At 39.0% G+C, this 26429-nt stretch overlaps 1 protein-coding gene and 1 non-coding gene across 3 annotated transcripts in view; one reads left to right on the top strand and one right to left on the bottom strand.

The window, feature by feature from the left end:
* Mid1 (midline 1) overlaps window positions 1–26429 on the top strand; it is a 358166-nt gene that overhangs the window by 170715 nt on the left and 161022 nt on the right. Inside the window, exon 1 of one of the 2 annotated variants that reach the window (XM_047536734.1) lies at window positions 20937–21119. The exons of the other annotated variant lie outside the window; for it this stretch is intronic. The gene's annotated coding sequence lies outside the window, so the exon portion shown is untranslated. Of the gene's footprint in view, window positions 1–20936; window positions 21120–26429 lie in introns of those variants that run through there. 2 annotated transcript variants of the gene reach the window in all.
* LOC124972798 (U6 spliceosomal RNA) lies at window positions 16676–16782 on the bottom strand. Its single transcript, XR_007106572.1, has one exon. It is a non-coding gene; the product is annotated as a U6 spliceosomal RNA (small nuclear RNA).

Below are 26429 nucleotides of genomic sequence, written 5' to 3'. Positions count from 1 at the left end.
ATACTAATTAGGTTACTTGAGGAGTGCTGAAGAGGAACTGATGAATCCAGAGAATTCCCAATGGGACCTCATGACCAGACTGGGGTCTACTCTATCTAGGGTTCTTATATTGGCACTGCCATATCCACTATCCCTTATTTTTTCATGTGGAAAATAATAGCAAACTCTAAGTTTAAATATTTGAGTATTGGAATTTATTGAATTCTAAATTTAAGTATTTGAGTATTGGAATAATCCCACATCAATTATTTTGATAATCATGAATAATGAAAAAGAAATGTGATGGTTGGAATCTATAAAGATAGAGTTTAGGGTGGGTATAAGACCCCAGGGAAGGAGAAAATAGGAAGATGACTGAGAGGAAGTAAAAAGGGAGGTCTTCTACTGAAATTTTAGCACCACATTTCTGGATTTTTTCCCCTATGAATTAGTTCTTTTTGTTTGTCAGAGTAGGTACTAGGATTTCTTTCTCAGTGCACCTAAAGAGCAACACTTTGATGAGTTAATGTTAAGACCTATAATTAAGCACCCAGGACATAACAAACAACAATTTTGTTTAAATGTTTGCCGGCTGCTATCTTTTTTCTACAAGTCTTTTTTTTTACATCCATTCTTTCCCACTTCCCCTTAGTATATTCATCCATATTCTTCTTTGTACTTCAGATTTTAGAACATTTTGAGATTTGCAGAAAGTTGCAAAGTCAGTACTGAGAATTCCATCCCCGAGCTTCCTGATGTGAATAACTTCCCTAACTAACCATGATGCCTTTGTCAAGACACAGCCATCACTACTCTTGATTCCTTGTACTTCTAAGTGGTTGCTCTTTCATTTTTCAGGCATTCATTGGGAGCCCTGATCATTCTAATGGTGACATTTCATTGAACTAGGATATTTTGTGAATGAGCACTAAGTAATCTCTACATATTCAGCATTATATACACAGAAATTACCATAGGTCTTTGATCAGGTTGATGTGACCATATCAAAATTCCAATATTTCTAGAAGTCCTGGGGAATTGCTGGTTTATTACTAGAAGGAAATAAAGCTGAATGCTATTGAAATCAATTTTAAAATGTCTTTCAATATTTGTAAACTTGCCTTTACTCAGTTTGAAATTTCAATTCTTTTTGGTTGTTGTTATTGTTGTTGTTGTTGTACTGGGGGTTGAACCCAGAGGTGTTCTATTACTTAGCCACATCCCCAGTCCTATTTATTTATTTATTTATTTATTTACTTACTTTTGGTACCAGGGATTGAACCCAGGGGTGCTTAACAACTGAATCACATCCCCAGCCTTTTTTATTTTGAGACAGAATCTTACTCAGTTGCCCAGGCTGGCCTCAAACTTGAAATTCTCCTCCATCAGTCTGTTCAGTCACTGGGATTACATGCGTGTGCCACCACAACCTTTCAAGTCTTCTCTGAGAACACAGAATATCTATGTTTGAACAAAACATTCCACCCCAAAGTGTAAATGTGACATGCTCAGAAACTTGGAGTGGAAGATGGCAGCCTTCTTTCCAGTAGATATTCTTGACACATGTGAGATTAGAAGAGTCAAGATTTTGAAAAGGGACCCTTGGAAACATCTTGGATGAGATGGCTCAGTGGGAAGCCTACCAGATGGAATTTAAGGGCCTTTGTCCTAAGCAGATGTTTTCCAGCTAGGAAAGTGGGGAGAAAAAAAAACAACAACAACAAAAACAAAACACCCACATGCTTCTAATGGACAGATCTCTAAACATGACCTTTTAAGCATTAAAAATATTTAGATTGCTTAAAAACACCCAATACTTAAAAATTAAAATTAGAATTTCAGGTTTCAGTCATCACTGGTCCATCATTATTCATTTGCGATGTTTGGAGAGTTGGGGATTATTTTATATTTAGCACTGTTTAGCTGATGAGCAAGTCTAAGGAAAATTTAACCCATTGACAGAAAGGCCCAGTTTTATCAGCATCAAATCTACGTTGCGCTTGTGATTGTCTTTGAGACTGAATTCATTCCAGTTCCAAGCAAGTCAAGCCTGGGCTGCTGCTTTACAGTTGCTTAAATAGTAACTTCCATTTCCACAAGATCTTAAGACCATGGAGATTTAAGGTCTAGAGAACACCATTAAGGTGGCCTCTGACTTCTTGAGCTTTTGACATTCAGCCACCAGAGGCTGCTCTGAGACCATTATCCTCTTTTCACTCTGGGTCCAGATCCCCCTGGTGAAACCTGTAAGGACTGATTGTACTTCCATGGCTCAGAATTTTCTTTGCTCAGTGCAGTTCCCTGGTGGTCTGCTGTTTGGAGTAGATGATTAATTATAGTTAAAGAGCAACTGCTGAAAGAAGAAAAAAACTACAGATTACTGTTTTACTCTCCTCTCTATTTTTAAACTCTTAATCTGTTTCAATTTAAAGTAAAAGAGAATTAGTCAGGGTGGAAAGTGGGGGTACTTTCTTACTGGCACTGGATAATTTTTCATCATTTTTTTTCTTCATATTGGGGTATTTTCAAAGAAAATTTCTGAATGGTTTTTTTCTTTAAAAAAAGAAAACCCTTTATTCTACAATATTTACTTCCACATGGTTTCTATTCTTCCACATTTTACCAGTATTTTATAGTTGCTTTCATGCTGTTCCCTCTGTTTTATGTTTTGAAATCTTTGCCTTTCTCCTTTAAGTCTTTCTTTATCTAACAAAACAAACTGAAAATTAAACTAAAGGAATAACTGTCGTTGAGTAAGAAGGATTAGAAATGATTTTGATGCCTGTAATGTACTTTGTATTTAATCTTTCACAACTAAGCACTGATTGAAATCGTTAATTGAAGAATGAAACCAGTTTCTTTATTTGAAATTACTTTTAGTCTTTTAAAGCAAAGGCATGATTTAGTAGACAAGGACCAGCCCATCAAAAACAACTGTTTTCATGCTATTGTTATATATGCTGGCCTAATTACTGAGCTTCCATGTTTATGAAGGGAAACTACTACATAAAGAAGTAAGGTTTTAAAGTCATGGCAAATAGTAAATTTATAATTCAGCAATCATCAATGTATAGATGACCTAGAGAATTTCAACACTACAATTCTTTAATTCTAGACTTTTCTGGGAAAATTCCATATCTAATTGAGAATGGTATAATTTAAGTATATGTCCAAGTCTCCCCCTCCTCCCAGCACTGGGAATTGAAACTTCATGGTTGGTGCTCTACAACTGAGCTGTACCCCCAAGCCCTCTTTTAAATTTTATTTTGAGACAGGGTCTCCCTGTGTTGCCCAGGCTGGCCTTGAACTTGCCTCCTGCCTCAGCCTCCCAAATAACTGGGATTACAGGCATGTACCACCACGCTGGGCAAAATTTGTCTTCTTAAATGTGATTCGTTTTCTACAGATTACAGAAAAATCGACTGAAGTGGAAAAAAATGAATGCTTACTTTGTTAATTTGTATTTATGGTAAAAGAAGAAAATTTAAAGGCTTCTTTTTCTCTGAAAAGACATTCTCAAGATACCATGAAACGTTCCTCAATGTTTAGTGTCATTATATTCATATAGTGGAATTACCATTAAAAAGCAGTTGAGCCTAGCCTGGTGGTGCATGCCTATAATCCCAGTGACTCAGGAGGCTGAGGCAGGAGGATCACCAGTTGAAAGCCAGTCTCAGCAATTTAGCAACGAGGCCTTAAGTAACTTAGTGAGACCCTGTCTCAAAAAGTTAAAAGGGCTGGGAATGTGGCTCAGTGTTTCAGAGCCCCTGAGTTCAATCACCAGTACCAAAAGAAAAGGCATTTGAAATGTTTAATATTTTTCTCAAATGTATTCATAATGATAAAGATTGTTACTTAATATTTGTGACTACAATAGGATACTTGGTTTATATGCTTGTATTTTCAGGGAGAATGTGGTAGCTATAGTGTGTAAATTCGTGCATATTTCACTAAGCGCTTTGACAAAAGTGGAATGTCAATGAAAGTGCTAGATTCTTTCTGTTTGGCAGATTATGCTTCTCAACTTGCCCCTACTGGGGAGAATACCAAAAGCCATTTGCCCATGAGTAATACCTTATTAAACCATCATGATTTAATGTGGCATATTTTTTTCGGGATTTGCATGCCTGACAGTCGACTTCCTAAATAATCTCGTTCAAACTGAGCCACAAAAGAAAAATAGACCCAGTGAAGCAGCATTAGGTCAGCTTTGTGGGATGCATTAGCGACCTGCCTGAACAAAGACAGGGGACTTAGATGCAGAAAATCATAACGTGGCCTTGGGCCCTGGGAGGTGGCTCCATCGCCTTGCAAATGCATTGCATGACTCATTATTAAACACTCAGAGAACAGACAAATTCCAGGCAAGTGAAACATCCACCAATTCAACTGCAGTTAGGTAGGTTCTTTGATATTTGTCTTACATGCTTCTCCTTTAGGAACTCCCACGCCATTTCCAACTGCTCTTGAACACCATATGTCAAATGCACCCAGCAACAGTATTAAGATAAAATTGTTAGCATTAAAGACAGGGGCTTAAATTAGTATAGCCCTCAGGCCAGGTATACTTCACCAAATTGCACGGACTTTAAACTACCAGCACTCAATTTTAAAAACTGTACCCATAGCAACCTCTTTGTTAACGGCATAGTTACCCAAAAGGACACACATCTTTTAGAGAGGAGACACACACACACACACACACACACACACACACACACACACACAGAGAGAGAGAGAGAGAGAGAGAATACCATATTAGTTAACGGATGATATTAGTTGGATTTAAATTTAACTAGTGGCATGATTCAGAAGGAGAAGGGGCTTTTAAGAAACTTGTAAAGCTACATGCTTATTTCCAGTAAAATGTATCTTCATGCCTTCCTTAATAGATTTTTATTAAAGGATGGTGGAATAACTTTGGGTTTCAGAAGTTCTATCAACAATCCTTTTCTTCCTACCCACATCATGCCTACCATTTTCTTAGAAAGGTCCTTCATTTAGCCCACATGATGGGTATTCTGAAGATTTGTCATTTCACAGAAATTTATTACCAAAAATGGCACAGGATTGTGGAGTAGTTCACAGTTCTTCTAATGTCAGGTCACCCACTTCAACCTGTTTTCCAAGGGGTTCTCTCTGATGGAGTGGCCTTTTTGTTTTCTTTTTCCTTCTTTCTTTCTTTTCTTGCAGTACTGGGGATTGAACCCAGGGGCACTTTACTACTGAGCTGCATCATACCCAGCTTTTTTAAACTTTTTTTTTTTTTTTTTAACTTTGAGACAGGGTCTTGATAAGTTGCTTAGGGCATCGCTTAAATTGCCAAGGCTGGTCTCCAACTTGTGATCCTCCTGCCTCAGCCTCCCCTAGTCTTTGGGATTAAAGGAGTCTGTGACCATATTCTGCTAATTTCTCACATCTCTTTTCTTTGGCAGGAGGGTGGTAACAGGGATTGAACTCAGGAGCACTCCAACACTGAGCCACATCCACAGCCCTATTTTATATTTTACTTAGAGACAGGGTCTCATTGAGTTGCTTAGCATCTTGTTTTTGCTGAGGCTGGCTTTGAACTCAAGATCCTCCTGCCTCAGCCTCCCGAGCTGCTGGGATTACAGGCATACACTACTGAGCCTGGCTATTTCTCACATCTCTGAAATAAGGAGTGTTGTGTTGGAGAGGAAAATCTTTTCCTCTATCCTCTTTGGAGTACCAGAGACCTATGAAATAAAGTAATAAAGACAGATTCCTACTGGTAGTGGGAAATGCACATTATTTTTATTAATATTTTTGTGCACAGTAGTTCACAGAAAAGGGGTGAAACTCAAATTAATGACTGGGAGCAGGGTAGCTTATATACCCTTTTAACAATTGAAAGAGTTTTAAGTTGTGGGGCAGTGACTAAGAAAGATATGAGGAACCTAATGGAAGATAAGGACTATTTTGGTAAGGCCTGTTTATGCAAAGTCATCTTGGTAAGGACTCCCTGCCTTCAATGATAAGAGTCTCTTCTCTCCCTGGTACAGGGGAGCACCTTCCTCAAAGGAAATTTATGCATTGCTTTTAAGCAGATAAGGGGAGTGCAGAGAAATCTTTCTACAGCCATTGATTCTCAATTCCTTTTAGCTCAAAATAACCCAAATAGGCACATTTTGGGTTAGCATATTCTTATCCCCTTTGGGATGTAAATACATTATGCTTGGAGCTTATATTAGCTAGTGTCAGGACCAACTTGATGAGCAAGCAACCTGTGCTGTACAGTCACAAGACACCCCTTGCTTAATTTAATGATGACTGAATGGACATGAATGCATTACAATAAAACTTATGGATACTGAAAATTGAATTCCATTCACTATTTTGGGGGAGGATCCAAAGATTCAACACATGGGAACCTAACCACTGAGCCACATCTCCAGCCTTCTTTAACTTTGTATTTTGTGACAGGATCTCGCTAAGTTATTTAAGGTCTCACTAAGTTACTGAGACTGGCTTTTAACTTCCAATTCTCCTGCCTCAGCCTCCTGAGTCACTGGGATTACAGGTGTGCACCACCACACGTTGCTGTCATTTGCTTTAACATTTCATGAAATGTTTTTTTTTTTCTTTCCGTTTTACTGGGGATTGAACACAGGGCCTTGCATATATGCTAGGCAAGTGCAGAGATACATCTCCAGCCCTTTGTATTTTTTATTTTAAGACAGGGTTTTACTAATTTGCTCTGACTGGCCTTAAGTTTATGATCCTCCTGCCTCAGCCTTCTGAATTGCTGGGATTATAGGTATGCACCAGCGCATCTGGGTATGAAATACAATTCTTCTGATTTTTCCCCCCAGCCATTTGAAAAGGTTCAAAAACATTCTCAGCTGGTGGACTGTACCAAAATCTCTGTTTGGGATGTTTGGGCTACAGAGCCAAAGTTTCAGACACCTGATCTAGAGAAGCATTTCTCAGACCATCAGCATCTTTCCAATGGAAACTCCTCAGAAATGCAAACTTCCAGACCCCAACCCCAAAACTACTAAATGAGAGCCTTTGGGACAGTGTACTGTAACCTGTGTTATAACAAACCCTTCAGGGATCCTGATGTGAACTTCAATTTGAAACCACCCATCTAGACCTATTGCTGTGCATCAGAGATCTCTAGGGGAGTTTTGAAAATAATTTCATGTCAGGTCTGGTCCAAATTGATTAAATGGAGACTCTGGGGGTGGGACCCAGTCACCAGATTTTAGTGGTCAGTCAAGGCAATTAATACTTTCATTGTCTAAATAAGGAAACTGTAGCACCGAGAATTTAAGTGACTTGCTCAAGATACTCAAGAAAAAAAATTGCTAGGCATAACCTATTTGCTTTTATTTGCTTTTAGCTATATGGGGGTTAAAATCATACAATTTGTTATGGACTGTATTTTCCAGCAACTTCAGGGTCAGGTTATCTTTTATTTAGCACTGATTAACTTAAATACACATCTGAAAACATGCCCTAAATAAAATGAAAACTAGTTTTGGAAACTCATTAGACCAGACAATGCAACCCTAATTAGAAGAAATAGGATGCAGAGGAGCAGGAAAGTCCCATCTGAAAGAAATCTGGGGCCAGTGGAGACCTCCAGGATTGGAAGGAGGACAAACTGTAAGGTAATTTCAGGCATTATGGCCTGCCCTGGAGCTACTTGCAAGTGTATCCCAACAATTGTTTCCTGCTCCATATCTTGAACACACATAAATATGTCAGTGTCTTAAATGTCATTAATGGCAGTAAAACAAACCTAATGTTTGCCTGCTTGTGAAGGATTTTCTGACTTTCAAGGATTCCTGTGCTTCAGGCCTTTTTAAGGGAACTTTCAAATGATGAGTGCTTTGTTCTGATGTTCTCAGCTAAGAGCTTATCTATGCATTCCAAGGAAGAAAGAACGCAGAGTGTTTTATTTATTTATTTATTTATTTTTACTTTTTGGTACTGGGGATCAAACTCAAGGGCACTTGAACACTGAGCCACTCCTCCAGTTCTATTTTATATTTTATTTAAAGTTAGGGTCTCACTAAGTTGCTTAGTACCTTGCTTTTGCTGAGGCTGGCTTTGAACTCCTGATCCTCCTGCCTCAGCCTCCCAAGTCGCTGGGATTACAAGTGTGCGCCACTGCAACCAGCCAGACTGTTTACCCAAAATAGAGCTGGAGAAAGTGAAGCACAGATGCAAGTTGAGTCATGTGACGGACAATTCCAAGTGGAGCTGTGTACACATACAACTGAGTGTTGGACTTTGTTATTGTTTATTAGTGACTGATCATAATAGAAGCTATTATTTTTTAGTGTTTGCTATGTACTATGTTCTCATAGGATTATGGGTTAAGAGCACGTCTTCAGGGGCTAATCAACCCAAGGGATTTATGGCCTTCTAGCTATGTGGCTTTGGCAAGTTTCTTTGCTTCTCTGTGCCTCATTTTTTTCCTCCCAGAAAGGAGGATGGTATTAGTACCTTTTCTAATAGGGAGAAGGAGGAGGAAAGCATGCTCACCACAGTGTTTGGCATCTAGTAAGCACTCAAAACATGAAATGATATTATTTTTAAACAAATCACCCCATTTCATTCTCACAATAACTTTGAGGCAGATGATGCAGGTGGGTCAAGTTCACACAGATATTAGTGTTAGGGTTAATCTTTGGACTAGGGCTGTTTTCAGAATCAGGGTTGCTAACCACAGTGCTATAGTATATTGATTGAGACTATTAAATCAAATATTTATGGCCAATGTTCTTGCCCACATACATATAGAATAACCTTCTGTGCCTGATCCACATATCCCTGAAACTTCTTTTCATTTATTCATGTGTGTGTATATATGTGTGTATTTATTTCTTATGGGGTTCTGGGTATTAAACCCATGAACATGCTATCACTGAGCTGTACCCCAAGTCCATTTTTTAAATTATACTTTTTTGAGACAGAGTCTTGTTAAGTTGCTAAGGCTGGCCTCAAATGTGTGATCCTCCTGCCTCAGCCTCCCAAGTCATTGTGATTACAAACATGCACCAGCACTCCTGGCCCCTTATTTTTAATTTTGAGACAGGGTCTCACTAAATTGACCAGGCTGGCCTTAAACTTGCTCATCCTCCTGAGTCACTGGTATTACAGCTATGAGCCACCACTCATAGCTCTACTAGAGATCTAAATGTCTGAGAAACCACATTCAAACGAGGTTTCATTTTATTCTCTTTTGAAGTATTAACTTACAAAAGAAAGGGATTTAATTGCCTGTTTTATAAATAATGATGGTATTTTAATGTGTGAGATTTAACATCATACAATGAACGATATGCTCTTCTTTGTAACTTATCTAAAATGTATTAAAAGTCCCTACTAATATTTCTGTTAAACTGAATGGGGGCTGATATTTTGTTATGGTCATCTTCAGAAATCAAATCATTAGCAAAGTGTGGTGGTGCATGCCTGTAATCCCAGTGACTGAGACCAAGGCAGGAGGATCACATCAAAGCCTAGCCTCAGCAATTTAGCGAGGTCATAGGTAACTTGGTGAGACCCTGTCTCAAAATAAAAAAGAAAAAGGGCTGGGGATGTGGTACCAAAAGAAAAAAGAAAAAGCAATAAAAATCAATTGGCAGGCAGGTGAATGCATCTTCAACTGGGCCAATTAATCTATCCCAATTAAGGGAATGCAAAACCAGCAGATATACCACACACTGAGAGGTCTTATGAAATTAAAATATGGATACCTACACTAGGGAAATGTGCTATGTAATATAGTAAAACTCACCAGGAGGTATTTGGGCTGAATTAAAAAGGAGTTAATGAAAGGAATCCCATATCTATCATGGACCAGTTAAGTGTCAGGCCCCCAGGAAGATGCAGTAAGTGTATGGTTGAAATATGGGGAATTGGAACCAATCTCTGACTTCAGAGCCTGTCCTCTTTCCAGTGGTGGTGCTGTCAGCCTCCTGCAGATGCAGTTCCTCTTGGGAATGAGGCATCTAATCCCAGTCTGCCCATGACTGGTCATGAACACTCCCTCATCTCCTGAGCCTCACACTGGGCTGTTGGGATTTTACCACTTAAATTCTGATTTGGTACTGAAATCTCCAACAGCCAGCCACCTCCAAAAGTTTCACACTGCAGCTTCAAGATAAGTCAGGAATTTGCCATTTACCTTTGAAAACAAATTGATTGCCTTAATAACTTTTATTTGCTGTAAGTGGTTCTCCAAATTTGGTCTCTACTCATCCTACTATTGGTACTATTGGTAAGTAGGAAAGAAACAAAGTATATGCCTATTAGTACGGTAGCCCTCAGGGAAAAAAGATGTTGTGCTATGCAGGGCAGCATGTGGATTTTAGGGCTACTTCTCTAGGACTGTGAATGAGGTTTCCCTTCATTCAGAATTTCTCACTGGCTTTCCCAACAGAGTACTCTTGTACTTGTGTGATTCATTCCCAGTTTTGAATGCAGCCTTGAAGTTTTTTTTTACCTACTCGGAGGTAATTGGTTCATTAATGGTTTAGCCATTGATTTCATTACCAACATATAGGTTTCTGTAGATCTCTATGAATTGATTTTCATCATGTTCAAGGCATCCAGAAATTTCATACATGGAGGCAAGGACCTCCTCTAGGCAAAGGAATTTGAGGGACTCGAATACCTTTTGTTACTTCACACTAACAAAAATGCAGCAGTATACCTTCTTTATGCCAGAATGGTCAATCATTCATTCAGTTAGGATGTATTGAGTAGTTACTATATGCCAAAGATTGTTCTACGTGCTGGTGATATAGACTAGTAGAAATGGGCTATGTACTACCATCATGAGCAGATCTTTCAATGCAGAAAGATAAACAAATAAATATGTAGTAGGTGTAATGGTGCCAGGGGTTATAATAAGGAAGGTAGGGAGTCCTAGAGGGGTGGGTAAATGGATCTTTTCTTTTATAGGGTGAAATTTCAACAGATCTCAGGAAGTGAGAAAGCAAGACTTTCAGTTATGGAAATAAACAGGAGCATACCTATCTAGGCACAGGGAACAATGATCCAAGAAACTCTGAGTTCATGGCAAAGAGCAACACAAAGAGTATGTCTTCGTTGAAAGAGACTGAGTAAGGGTGACAACAGCAGAAGCTAAGGTCTGAGGAATGTCTCAGTGTTTCCGTGTGTGTGTGTGTGTGTGTGTGTGTGTGTGTGTGTGTGTAGGGGAAATGTTTACACATCCTGTAGAGTCTTGGGGATACAGCTCAGTGTTAGAGCACCCTGGGTTAAAAAGAATACATAGTTCTCTTCCATACATATGGAGAAAGCTAGGGCAGTGATACTCAATGTTTTCATTTTTCCCCTTGAAACAACTTGATATGTTTATCTGGCATGGGGGAACAGTAAATGAAAGCCTATCTCAGTATGTGTGAATTCATAAGTGGTTCCCAGCAGAGGAAAAGCTAACCAGTTACAAGGAAATATTCTTTCCTTAGCTATTAAATGAGAGGAAAAACACCCTGATCTGTGTCTAGCAAAGGAAAGAGATGTGTAAACCATGATTCATAAGTAGTTTTTATCTTTACCATCATCTTAAATCCAAGTCTAGCTATCATGTGTGAAGTGGGAGAGGATATTCGCCAATCAGAAATGACACTACCATCCTGGCAATCTTTGTGGGCATTTGAGAAGTGCCAATCTACAAGATAAAACACTGGCTTTTTATAAGCAAGGAGTGTAATTCCTGTGCACAGCTTCTTTTGATTAAAATTTCTAATCACCTTATGTCCATCTGATTGTAAATGATCCAGCCTGATTTGCTGATTTGCTTTTCTAACACGCAAAAAGTGAGATATGATTCACAAAAGTTAATTTTTTAATCTCTAAGACTAATTTAAAAGTCAATTTTGGGCATTGAAATATTAAAAGCTTGAGGGACTAATCCTTTTCACCTTTAAGGAAAATGAGATAAAAGAATAAGAAGTAAAATTGTTATAATATGGAAAACAGTTACCAGCTACTCCTACCCACAATAAACCTACCCAAAAAAAAAGAGATTTAAATCAAGAATGATACCAATTAAGAGTAAGAAGAAAAAGGTTTTTTTGATTACTCTAATGAATTATTAGGGCATCTGGGTTGTAGAATCTTCATTCCTAGAGATCTAAAAGAACGATTGTCTAAAACAGTTTGGATAAGGACTAATATATGTATTTCTGCTACACATGGCAAATCAATCATAAACCTTGAGCAAATTAAAGTTGTGGTGGGGGAGCAGGAAATGCCAATCAGCTCATATGTGCACGACATGGTGACATTACACTTGGGGGTTCAGAATGGGCCATCAGGCATGTAATTTTTCTAAAGTTCTACTATGACTCTTTCGTCAACCATGGGTCAAATAATCATAAAACACTGCTAGTACACAGGAAGTGAATTTAAGGATAAAACATTGCTTTAATTGCCACTGAGTGTCTTTTTGTTTATTTTTCCCTAATTTTAATTTTTATCAAAGTAATACATGTTCAAAGTACACATGTATTAAAGACTCATAATGAAAACCAGCAATCCTTGTTTCATCCCACTCCGCCCTAGGGGTAATCATTTTCAACTGGTAAATATTTCCTTTGGTATGTACTTCCATATTTCCCATAATATCCTTTTACTGCTCTTTCTTGGCTTATGAATTATAGACATTATCTTTAACATTCTATATATGATCAAAAGGGAATGATCCTTCCCTAGGTTTGATCCCCAGCACCACAAAAAAAAAAAGAAACAAAGAAAGATGGAATTTATCCCTCTTCATCCCCACACCACCTTTTCAGTATAGTAGTCACGAATTATTTTACCTAGTCACACAAATATCAAAACAATGGTTCAAACAGATTAGTGATTTATTTTCTCACAGAACATGAAATTCAGGTCTCAGGGCTCATTAATAGGCTTCAAGATATCATAGGAGTTCAGGATGTTTCTAGATTTTTTTTGTTATCCAGTCTTTACTATGTGGTTTATCCTCCTCATGGTTAGAGAATGGCCTTAGTCCCTCAAGCTTTGCAAACATATTCCTGGTGGAGAAATCTGGGAAGGGTAAAAAGAAGTGTGTGTTCCCTTTAATGAGCTTTCCCCAAAACCCTACATTGGAGCATCTGTTAAAATTTCAAAGGCTATAATAGTTTAACCTGATCACCCATACCTCTAAGGGAGACTGGGAAATATTCTTCAGTCAGACACATTTCTTCCCCAAATAAATTGAAGTTCTTTTGTAAAGAAAGAAAGGGAAGGGGCTGTGGTTGTGGCTCCGTGGTAGAGCACTTGCCTAGCTTGTGTGAGGCACTGGGTTTGATCCTCAGCACCACATTTTTTTAAAAAAGTAAATAAAATAAAGGTGTTGTGTCCATTTACAACCAAAAAAATTTAAAAAGGAAAGAAAGGGAAGATGGATACTGGTGTTATGACTAATTGTCTCAGCTACAACATATATATCAGAGTTCACTGTCAATTTAAGGAGCATTCTATGACTGTGCTTCTGTTTTCATGCAGTCTTTTGTTTTTCCTGGAGTTAATGATAGCCTCACATTGTTTTATTTTTATTTTTTGTGGTACTGGGGATCGAACTCAGGGCCTTGTGCTTGCAAGGCAAGCACTCTACCATCTGAGCTATCTCCCCAACCCAGCCTCACATTTTTCTTATATTTCTGTGTACCTGCTTATTTTCGATGTAATCTATCAGTATAATTTTTTTCCTCTCTAGAGACCTAACCTCCAGGAGTCCATTTTCCTGCTACACTTTAGACTGGGACCTTTCTAAAATAATGCATCTATCATCTTGGACTTCTCTTACCTCTCTATACATTGGTTCCTCTATTTTCTCATTCTCATTGGCTTATCTTTCCAGGTTTAATTCCCTCATTTTGCTAAAACACATCTTGAAGTGGTTTCCAAAGGAGCATATGGTATGCAAAAATTTTCAAACTTTGTATGAAAATAATTGCATTCAATCCTGACATTTGATTGATAGTATGACAATATAAAACTGGCAATTGGAAATCATTTATCTCAAAATTTTATGGCTTTTACTGGGTGCAGTGGCCCATGCTTGTAATCCCAGTAACACGGGAGGCTGAAGCAGGAGGATCATGATTTCAAAGCCAGATTCTGCAACTGAGGCCCTAAACAACTTAGCGAGACCCTGTCTCAAAATAAAATCTATTTAAAAAAGTGCTGGGGATGTTGCTCAGTGGTTAAGCACCCTGGGTTCAATTCCTGGTACCCTCCTCAAAATTTCATGGCTCTTACCTTTTAGGGATGCCATTGAGGCATAAATAATAGATCTTTCAGTAAAATTTAATTCTTTATGAAGAACACCTTCTACTTTTAGAGGTTTTAAATTATTATTGTTAGTTGCAACAGTTCAGTAAGCATTTATTAACTGATCAACTATATACTCTTACTTGTTGAAAGAGACATATAAATGTTTGGGTATGGCATGTTTTTATTTTTTTCAACTTGGCTAGGCTATGGTACCCAGTTCTTCAATCAAATATTAACCTTGCCATGAAGGTGTTTTATAGTTGTGGTTGACAGCTGCAATTAGTTGACTTTAAGTAAAGAAGATTATTCTTGATCATGTGGGTGGGTCTTATCATCTTGGACTTCTCTTACCTCTCTATACATTGGTTCCTCTATTTTCTCATTCTCATTGGCTTATCTTTCCAGGTTTAATTCCCTCATTTTGCTAAAACACATCTTGAAGTGGTTTCCAAAGGAGCATATGGTATGCAAAAATTTTCAAATAGAGAAACCAATGTATAGAGAGGTAAGAGAAGTCCAAGATGATCCAAGTAGTTGAAGCCCTTACCAACAAAACTGAGTTTTCCCTGAGGAAGAAAATTTTTTCCTCAAGTTCACAGGATCAACTCCTACCTACCTGCCCTATGGATGCCAGAATTGTGAATCCATATAGCCACCCAAGCCTGAAACAAATCTTATATATGTATTATATATCCTGTTGGCTCTGCATCTCTGGAGAGTCTTGACTAATATAGGCCTCAATGAGCTCAGCATCTAGGAAGAGCGGATAATAAGACGAGTAAAAGATAATTGATTTGAGCCAGGCATTGTGGGGCATACCTGTAATCCCAGTGACTTGAGAGACTGAGGCATGAGGATTTCAAGACCAGTTCAAGACCAGCCTCAGCAACTTAGCAAGGCCTTAACTTAGTGAGACCCTGTCTCAAAATAAAAAATAAAAAGGGTTGGGGATGTCTCTTTGTGGTTAAGTGTCCCTGGGTTTACTTCCCAGTGCCCCTCACAAATTTTTTAATTTTTTTAAGGCTTTATTTTTTTTATTTTTATGCGGTGCTGAGGATCGAACCCAGGGCCTAACACATGCTAGGTGAGTACTGCTGAGCCACAATCTCAGCCCCCCTCACAAAATTGATTTAATAACTTCCTCTTACAAATTCCAATAGAAAATAATGACAAAAATTAGATGACTCAGAAATTGTAGAATTTGTTCTGGAAAATAGGATTCTACTGTGTTGAAATGAAGCATAAAGATTCAGTTGGGAATGGAGAGAAATTTTCAGAGTGAGAGGAGGCTACAAAACCCCTTGGAGCCAGGTGAAGCTTGTAGTCTCAGCTACTTAGGAGGCAGATGCAGGAGGATCAGTTGAGGAGTCTGAGGCCAGCCTGGGCAACATTTCAAAACAAAACAAAAGGACTGGAAGTATATCTCAGTGGCAGAGCACTTGCCTAGCATGTGTGAGTCCCTTGGTTCTATCTCCAGCACCAACGAAAACAAAATCCCCCAAATCTCCCAAATCAAAACAAAAATGAAAAGAACAAAATGCCCTTGCTAAATTCATGCATAAATCATTTACCAAATTACTAAAAGAATGAAGAATCAGCTGTAGTTAATCAACAAAATCTAGAAACTGTCAATGCATTTCATCTCTAAATGCATAGAATTATTAAATGGTTATCATTGAAACTTAAAATAACACGATTTGTTTTAAGTTTTTAATTTTCAAGTGAGGAATTCTCAAGTTCAATTTATTGAAGACCCTGATGGATGACCATTCAGTTGGTTCTGCCCTGCATGAAAACCTGCCCTTAGGGAGTATTCTCCTAAACTATTTCTCTTGGTGTCTATGTGTTTTATTTCTGTATTCACAGATTCCTTCTCTTCCTTCCAGAGTTAGTCATCTGAGACATTCATGAAACAAGCAATAGCACTTGCACCAGGCACACTTCCTGATTTCATTCAATCTGCCCAACTGTCCCCTGAGAAATTGGGGGCTTAGAGATGCCAGTTGGTTCAGCTGGAGTCCATCTGTCAGTTGTAGCCAAGTCAGCACTGCAGAGTTTCCAAATCCCATTTGCCCTGTCCCTGCAGTATGTGGCACTACTTCCCTTAACAACTGAAAGAAACTAACTTAATGAGACCTGTCCTCAGTGAGCAGAAACTTAATTCTTTCTTGTGGCCTCCATAAGAATTCAAATAGGATTTTCTTTCTCTAAGCAGGGACTTATGTTGTTGTCAACTTAAATTATCTTTACTAATCACCTTGAACAAAGTGTTTCTCAAATTTTCTTCTGCCCTCGTAAGAATAAAACAACTGGATTTCTAGAACTTCTTGGGGAGAATAAAAGCACTCTTTTCATAGATTCCAAAGAATGTGTCCTGTGTCTCCATTCCCGGCTTCCTTGACTTTTTTTAATAGAACGATTCACAAATTTGAGTGTCATCCTTGTGCAGGGGTCATGCTAATCTTCTCTGTATTGTTCTAATTTTAGTATATGTGCTGTGGAAGTGAGCACTTCCTTGATTTTTGATGATGTGTCTTACACACATAAGAATAAACTATATGTAGTTGCTGATATTCAACCTTTTTTTTTTTACTTAAAACACCATTCTGTAGGCTTTTACCTATTTATCATTGAAAGAAGTGGCACAGATATGGTTAATTATCCTTCAAGAGTGTGTATCAATATTCATCCATGTCTAAGTAGGGCCTGTTCCTTAATATCCACCCAGGTGCCTATGTTCAGCTTGTTGAAGAGGGTTGTTTATAACCAAACCTGCACAAAACTCCAGAGGATTATCATCTGGATTGTTTTATTAAGAAAGTGCAGTCAAGATTTAGAACATCCTTTTAGTTAATATTTGCAAACTGTTAATCACACATTTGGGATCAGAACATTGATTTCTTTGGTGAATCAAGTTACTTGCTTCACTTTACTGGCTTATTCTGCTACCAGATGTGGATCATGAAATCCTCACTCAATAGGCAACCCCCAAAGGGCTATTTATTTCATTTAACATTTTAAAAAGTTATATGCATATGAAAAAGAAGTCTTCACTTATTTCCACCATTCACTTTTCTTAAACTTTGTCCAAATCATTTCTGGAGACAGTGTATTATATAGTTCAGGCTACTAGACCACCTTAGATTGGCACAGTGCTTGGCTCATAATAGGCACTCATAAGAAATGTTTGTTAAAGACGCCACCAGTAGCATTCCTGCCTCAATACATGATGAGAAAATAATGGAGGTAAGCACCATCAATAGCTGTACTTCTTACTTGTAAAACTCCCTTTCATTTACCTATCAGAGATCATCATAGAAATTCCTCCTAGAGGTCCTAGTTCAGTGGCTGAGAAGATGTATGAGTATACAGATGCAAAGGTATGTGTACCTTCATATAAACCACAAAAATACATTGTCTAATGAGCACATTCATGAAGTGGAGTACTGTGCTAGAGACTGGTCTCTTCACTCCAATCAATATAGCTGGGATGTAGCAGTGTGAATGTGGAAGAGAGGGCATTATGCTTACTGTTGTCAGAAGTATAGGATAGATCCTAAGTGATGGTAAAAAGGTACTGTAAGAGTTGTATTTTCTAAGAAATTCCTTTCTCTTCCTTAATGTGGTAATGGCATCGTTATGATTGTTCTCCATGTCTGAGGGAAAGCTAATCACTGTACTTTGTTTTCATTCCACAAATGTTTGTATAGGCAGGTAGGTGAAAGTAACTGAGGTTACAAAGATGAATAAGGTACCATTCTTTTAAAAAATTTGTTCTTTTTAGATATACATGACAGTAGAGTGTATTTTGATATATTATACATGCATGAAGTATAATTTATTCTAATTAGAATCCCATTCTTGTGGTTGAACATGTTGTGGAATTACACTGGTCGCATATTCACATATGAACATAGGAAAGTGATGTCCAATTCATTCTACTGTCTTTCCTATTCCCATCCCCCCTCCCTTCCCTTCATTCCCCTTTGTCTAATTCAGTGAGCTTCTATCCACCCCTGCTTATTTTTGCTAGCATCTGCATATCAGAGAGAACATTTGGCCTTTGTTGTTTTGGGATTGGTTCATTTCACTTAGCATGAGAGTTTCCAGTTCCATGTATTTACCAGCAAATGCCTTAATTACATTCTTCTTTATGGCTGAGTAACATTCCATTGTGTATAGTAACCACATTTTCTTTATCCATTCCTCTGTTGAAGAGCACCTAGGTTGATTCCATAGCTTAACTATTGTGAATTGAGCTGCTATAAAAATTGATGTGACTTTGCGTATATAGTTGTCATTGAGACTTTCATACTAAATATAGGTGAGAGACTTAAGAATATATGATTGCAGTTCAGTTTGGAAGTGAAACAGCAGAGACAATAATGGTCTGCTCAGCTAGTGCTTACCATCTTCTTTCCAACTCCAAATTCAGTACTTTCCCTCACTGTAGGAAGGAGGGAGTATATACACCAAGGAAATTAGCAAGAATACTACAAATCTTGGTATTTGTTTACTCATTTATTTTGAGAGCTGGTTGTTAAAACATTGCACACCACTGGTTGTATAGAAGTTGCTTTATGAGCATAGGAGAGAAGACATTACTTTTTCTTGGCATCAGGGGAAACCACTAAAGGATGTTGACATTTGAGATTGTAGAATGATGGGCAAATGGGTCAAAGGTGAAGAAAAGTGACAGAAACTTTGAAAGGGCACCATCCTTGAAAGAGAAAATCCTAACATACATGTATATAAATCTTTGACGTGATGACAGCATGCACTTCTTAGAAGTTTCTGTTAAATAAATAGATGTGCAGTGGGTTCTAACTCCAGTGGCAGCAGCCCTGGTAGCTTCCTGTGTTCTGGGGCCAGGTTATGCCTAGGGAAGGGATAGGTGCAGTCTCTCTCAAAGTGAATCAGAGTCCTTCAGCAGTGGGATAAAATGGTGTTTCCCAGGCTCCTTGGCAAACCTACCCAGATTCCCTTGGAGAAGGGCCCTGAGGATTTGCATTTTTTTAAAAACAGACACCCTAGAAATTTCCTTGCAGTCTCAAGTTCAAGAATTAATCTTTCCAAGAATGATTTTGCTACCCAGGGAATATTTGTTAAAGTCTGGAGACATTATCCATTGTCCTGACTGTGGAGGTTCTACTGGCACCTAGTGGGCAGAGTTTAGGGATACTGCTAAACATGCCACAGCACACTGAGTGGCCCCACTCAAATTACTGATCTTGGTCTTAGTGAAGGGCTATGATGTAAGTTCATGAAGTGGACTGAGGTCAGCTTGTGTCACTAGGTAGGCCCTGAGACTGCTCAGCTGGTGGCGGGACAGGGATAGGGTTTGTGAACAGTATGCAGGTTGCGCACAGGCAGCAGGATGCCAAATTTTCATAGAATTGAGCCAAGCTCACACATTGAACCCATGTGGAAGACACTCCTGAAGTCAATGACTTATTATGTACTAAGTTGTCTTTTTCTCTAATATCAAAATATTTAAAGTATTTATTGAATTGTCCTCACAAATTTGTGGTCACTTCTTTGGGAAAGAAGTATTACTTGATCTATACAAAGTAGTATTTGCTCAGCTTGCAATTTCATGAAATCCAAGAGGCAGATTTTCACTGAAATCATACTAAGAGTTGGCAAGAGTTACTGTTCAAAAGGAGTTAAGAAAGCAAACTTTGGAAATTCCTTTTTAAGTCTGGGTTGAAGTTTCTAAGAAGCCAGTTGGTTCTCCTACCATTCTGCTGAGATGATATTCCAGCTTGTCTCTGTTAGTAAGCTCAGCAAATGAACCTTGCAGGTCAGGCAAACCATAGTGAAGGGTAGATGCACTTATTTTAAAAATTTTCCTAACAAAAAATGTCAGTGTTGCTTTTAGCAGCATATGAGCCAGCCATATTGGAGAGACGGAATTAAAGTTTCCTTAATGTTGTTTAGAAAATTCAGTATTTATTGTCCTATTGAGATTTTTATCTGAACTTATGCCTTGGGTCCTCATTGATAAAGATTCTTGTTCATTTTTTGTATTTTAAACTATTTGTGTGCACAGCCCCGTTAAGATTTGTTTTTCATAGACTGGATCTTCAGTTTCTATGGAGATGAGGTGGGTAATAACTCCTTCCTTTGAGAGCTTGTTTCAGCTAAAGTGTTGCTCGTAACAATTTGGTTTCCTCCCCAATGTCTTCGCAGAAGTAGGTATCCAGTGCAAGATACTCTTTAAAAAATACCTTTGGGTACTGAATGTTGAACTTTTCTGGCTGAAATAATTCTGCACCTTCCAAATGTATTGATGCTTCTAGGGAGCTCTTAAAAATGCAAGGATTTAAAGCCCGAAGCTAGTTATGCTTTGAGCAGACGCAGGACTGTGAGATAATAGAAGTCATCCTTTACTTTGGGAGCTCTGGGCACTGTTTCCAGCTGCTTCCAGTCATTTGACTCCTGAAAGCTCCCCTAATCCTCGCGGAGGCAGCCTCGCTGGCTCCCAGGACCACCCCCTGTTCCTGATTGGCGAGGCTCCTCCGCGGCCGGAGCCAGCCGCCTACGACGTCCCTGAGAACTGATTTGAAATAAGAGCCAGGCGGTCCTCGCTTCCCTGCGCCCGACTTTTCATAGGCTGGGAAAGAAAAGGTTGAGAAACTTGACATTGTCTTGGGCAGAGTGCGTGTAGCAACAGATCAAAGAAAAAGAAGACGAAAACGTGCTCTTTGCTGCCTGTGGATTTCACCGAGTTGCTTTTGTCTCGCGGGCTTCTGTTAGCTTTAGTGTCTGCACTAAAGGCTGCGGCGTGCGCTTCCATGCAGCTCGCTCCCTGCCGGATGGGTCATGGAATTCTAAACATGAGGCAGGTAAGGCTGGCGGCTGCGCTGGCGCCGGAGAGGGAGGGCGCAGCGTGGGACTCCTGCGACCTGTTACTCCCAAGAGCTTCAGGAGTTAGCAGATGCCTGTCCGAGGAAAAACGCGGATGCATTTTCCTAAGGCGACCCAAGAAACAGATCACCTGAGGGCCCCCCACCACCCGTTCCTCCACACCCATCCCCACTTTTGCCTCTAATGGTGGTTGATGAAGTCAGGCAGTCATTGTAAAGGACCCAAAGCGGTTTGTAGAATATGTAAATTCATTCCAGTTTATGGCCGCTGAAATGTATTGTGCAGGATGAATCTCGAGCTTTTAGCTTATATCGTGTGCTTTGGTTTAGAATAAAGACGACTGAATATCCTGAAAAAGGATTACAAAGGGCCGCTTATTTTACCTTTCAGTTCTGAGCATTTAGTGTGTTTATGGCTGAGAAGGCGTAACCAGTCTAAATCGAACACACAACCCTTCCAGAAAAATGCAGATTTGTTTGTACTGTTCTAGCAGTTTGGGAACTGTATTGGTTCTGGACGTGAATAGACAACCTTTAAAGTAATGAGCAGAGAAAGGGCTTGGGGATTACTTAAACGAGCCTTTGAAAAGAATTCTAAACCAGCAGTTTCTTCCGTAGCTCTGGGGCATGATGATAAAATTCCTTATCAGCCCAGGCAGAGGTTTATAGCTTTACCGTTTAGAAAGGAAAGGAAAGAGTGGATTTAGGAAGCCAAGAAGAGGGTGTAATTTACAACTCTATCAAAGTTATGGGAGAATCTTATGTCAATATTTAAATGTCAAGATCAATACTCATATAAGGAGAAGAGAAAACTGGAAAGCAATACCAGTAGGCTGAAAAGGGCAGAGATTAGGAGGAGTAATATTACTTTGACCAGGGCTGATAAATCTGGGTGGAAAAGTTAGCATCTGTATTGCCACCAGACAAGCTCTTCGCTTTTTTCCCCCAAATGGGCTAGGTACTTGCCACCCCCATGTCAACTTTGGGGTAAGTGAACCTTCTCCATTGTGGCTGTGGCAAGGCATTGGGAACTTTCCCTTTCTGGCAGCTTGGGGAGGTGAAAGAGATCCTACTGAGTGGTCAGGAGTAGAGACCCTCAGCCTTCTTGTCCCTTTACTTGCTCTCTGAACAATCATGCTTGGCAAGTTTCAGTGAGTGCAGAAAAGCACATGCAGGGCCGTGTGCTTTCAATGAATTGCATTTGCCTTGCTGGAGACTGGGTGGAGGCTGGTTTTCTTTAAGTTTAACAAACTCACAATCCAGGCTCATTCTTTTAATGTCTAGTACTCAGATGAGTTGGGGAAAAGGAGTGAGAAAGTGAACTGGAAAGGATTAAAGAGGAAAAAGAGGAAAGCAAAAACATTGTTGATTAAGCCTGAACAAAGAAGTCATTTGATCCTGCCTGGAACCACCTGTCCTCTCCTTGGTGGTATCTGAGCTCAATTTCCAGAATCCCTGTGCCCACACAGTTCCTCTGGTATGGTGGCATTCCCTGTGTCTGATGCCCAAGCTTGGGATTTTTTTTTTCCCATGAATAGTTGTGGCATTCATATGAGATTGGAAAACAGCCCAGTATTCAAGTTTTAAGGGTGCAAGTACACATGTAGTAATTCCTTATTTACTTAATGAATGGACAGCTTTTTATCCCATATCTCTATACACCTTTTTTTTTTTTGCCTGGTGGGTACTTGAAAAGAGGATGGGATGGAGTAAGGAGATAGAAGAAAGGGAGAGGATCTTTGTTCATACAAGAAACCCAGACAGCTCCAGAAAAAGAATGTAGGGGGAACTGAGATGGTAGCATTATTGCGTGGGCCGATCCCAACTTGATTCTAGTTTCCTGTGGGGAAAACCTGACTGCTACATCCAGGCAGGGTGAATCGCACCCACCAGTCAATTTGTCATCCCAGCCCAGCAACCCCAGCTGGATTTGTAGGGTTAACTTTCGAACCGACCCATGTGTCATCAGCTCAGCAATGAAATTCAATCTTTTTGTTGATGAGTGATCTGTCCCTGGGGCTGCACAAATGCTGAACAGTGGTGTGGCAGCCCAGAAGAGACCCCTGCAACTGACTAGCCAGAAATTCAAGGTAGCCAGAAATCGCCAACTGAGGTAGGAAGCTGTTTGGCTAGTTATAAGGTTCAGAGGGGTTTGGCAGAAAAGGAACCCCATAGGATAGAATTCTTTGAGGGTTGGTAAGGCCACACTGAGTTGGGGCAAAAAAGTATAAACCTGACTTGCCTAATTTTAAAGCATGTGCCAACCTTTCTCTACCCTGTAATTGTAAATGGGAAACTTTCCTGAACCTTCCTTGAGAAGGAATTTGCTATGTTCCCAGGCAAAAGGAAAGGCACGGCCACCTGTTCTGGAAGCCCAGCCAAAAACAACAGGTTTGCCTGTGGCATTCCCACAACTGCAAATATTCTCCCCAAGTAGTGAGCTACCTATTGTCCCTACACAGGCAAGGAACAACTACTTCATTCTCAAGCTTGGGGAAAGAATCAGATTTCTCCCAACAAAATTATCTACCAGACCTATTTTGTGCTTTTAGAACCCTGACAACTTTAGAAAAAACTCTTTAGAGAAGGTGCAAGATATATTTCTAATCCACTGAAATCAGTCACATAGCTGCTAAATTCTTGCAAGGCTAGGATGCTGCTGGTCCAAGGAGGCTGTGACTCACTTTGATTAGCCCCTTTTGCATTCTTTAGATTGGAATTAAAATGCCCAAGGACATCTGGCTTAATAATGAAAGTCTTCGTATTAATCTTTCCTCGGAGGATTAGAAAGCCCTTTACAAACATGATCTATTTATTCTCTGTCACATCCCCAGGAGAAAATGAAGGGCAATTTGATCCTCATTGAACAAATGGTGAGGCAAAGGCACAGAAAGGTTAAGTATAAAGAGACACAGCAAGTTAGGGGCACATCTGTGGAGAATATTCTCCTACCCGGAAAGATTACCTGTGCAGGTTTGGGATCCGAAAATACATTCTAGGAACACAAACAGAACCTCTCCTGCAGCATCCTTTTTTTTATCATTCTGTAATGGGCACGTAGTGTACCAAATATTTTGTGTGGTTTCCTTCATTTGAAAGTCAAGCCTTTAAAGTTCAAAAGGCATTTCTGTTCTCATTTGTCCCAACACTGAGATCAGTCCACTTTTATGACACCTAATAGGAAGATACTCCAACCAGAATTTTAAATATGTATCTGAGAAATATTCCCTTTCAACAGATGTTTCAAGTTTTTGCACATGGTTTAGAGAGCTCAATGTCTTCAACATATGCTAAAATTTTAATTTCTTCCCTGATATCTCTTTCAGAAAATGTTATCATTGTAGGACCTGCTGTCAATTTAAAGACAAACCCTTATTGGTTGTTTTGAAATAATTTTTTCCAGTTGACTTTGCCTTGCTATTTGCTATGACTTGTGCTCATAGATTGCCTGGCGATGGACTGCATGGGCTACAGGCAAATCCCTTAATTGGTAGTTGTATGTTATCCTCAGACATTCCAGCAAGTTTTAAGTCTAAGTGTGTGTGTGGATGTCTCCTGGCTTTGATCCCTTGTGTGGTAAATAGACATCCAAGGTAGCTATGGCAACCTGGGCTGTGTGTTGGTGAAGGGGGGGGGATTTGGTCACTGGACAAAGAGCAATCTGTTTGATTAGAAAAAGATGGGGCCAAATCGGGATTCTTTTTAACCCACATGATTTGAGGATTCCAGTTCTTCCAAATCATTTGTATGTTTCTTGATAGTCAAAAAGAATTAATGGCTGACCACATTAGAGTATTTTGCAAATGTAATTTAAATTCTTTTTAATCAAGTGGTTGCAGTTTTCCAAAAGCAACTTCTGAAAGGAATGTCCAACATATATCAATGTCATCGATATCCCTGTTGTGCGTAGTGTGGGTGCTCTTATTTTCAGAACTTGATGGGACTTTAAAAGAAAGATGGTATCTGATTGGAGGTGTGCATTTCAGTTATTCACCTGCAGGGGTCAGTCTTGATGTTTCCATGATGGAAGACCAGGCAGTGGGCGCCACTGCAGGGAGCCCCAGGCAGAACCAGAGAGAATTACTCTGCTTATTTGGAACGATTAGTTAGCAATTCTTTAATGTCATGAGCAGAGCTACTATGAAAACGAGTTCATTTAAAAATATAAAAGCACAGTGATTACAAATACACTGTGATTAAAACAAGGACAATAAAGCCAGGTCAAACAGGAATCTAATCTCCATTTAGATATAGGGCAGTTTATTGGGGAGATTCTGGCCCAGTATCAGCCCCTTTTATTTCTTACCACACATCTCAGGAGTTTTATTCTAGAAGATTATTTGCCTGGTTTTATGACCTGGCATATTTTAGAAGTTTCTTTAAACCAAAAGATACAATGTTCGGGGCCCATGTGGTTTCACAAGATTTTCTTTTTCCTCCAGAGGAAAACATTCATGGACACAAGATGAGGATGTTTACTGGCCTCCAGAAAGCTGTGTCAAGGAGTTCAAAAAATTGAAGCAACACACAAACACCCAGAGAGGACTTACCTCAAAAAAAAAAAAAAAAAAAAAAAAAAGCAAACCAAAAACTCTGCTTTGTGCTTTAAAAAAAAGGTTCTGAGTAAAAAAGGCAAGAACAGGGAAGAGGTGTTGATCAGTGATAATTAATATAAGGGGATGTCTAAGGTTTTCTATGTAGTCAACTGTTTATGTTTAGAGCATCAAGGCTCTCCTTCATTTCTTATCTCACTCAACATTCACTGAGTACTTACAGAATTCAGATTCAGTAGAGCTACATAGTGATTATTATGTGCCAGGAGATGTTTGGGCTCCAAACATAATTTCTATATGGTGTGTGCCCTCAAAGAATTTTCAGTCTTATGTACAGTTTATTGTACAGGTGCACAAGGTGAATTATGACATGGGCAAAATGGCTGCATGTTGACATTTGTCAGGGTTGGTTCCACTTGAGAACTGGTGGTATCCAAAACTTTACTGAGCTTAGGAGATTTGACAAATGATTTGTGGCGCTTACTTGATTTTTATCTACATGTCCATTTGTAGAAATTTATGATTTCCTTGTAAAATAAATTAATCATATTTATTAGTGATGCAATCCCCAATATAGAAATGCCTTATGTTCTATTCTATTACATATTGAAAAATTTATTATTTAATTTTAAATTTGATTTAAATTAAAAATGAAAATTAAATTTAACTGATACATAACACATAAAAATTGTACATGTTAATGGGGTACCATGTGATGTTTCAATACATGCATACT

The sequence above is a fragment of the Sciurus carolinensis genome, chromosome X (assembly GCF_902686445.1).
Source record: "Sciurus carolinensis chromosome X, mSciCar1.2, whole genome shotgun sequence".
Classification (NCBI taxonomy): domain Eukaryota; kingdom Metazoa; phylum Chordata; class Mammalia; order Rodentia; family Sciuridae; genus Sciurus; species Sciurus carolinensis.
The sequence above is the reverse complement of the archived record's forward strand: the minus strand, read 5'-3'. Positions and strand labels throughout refer to the sequence as shown.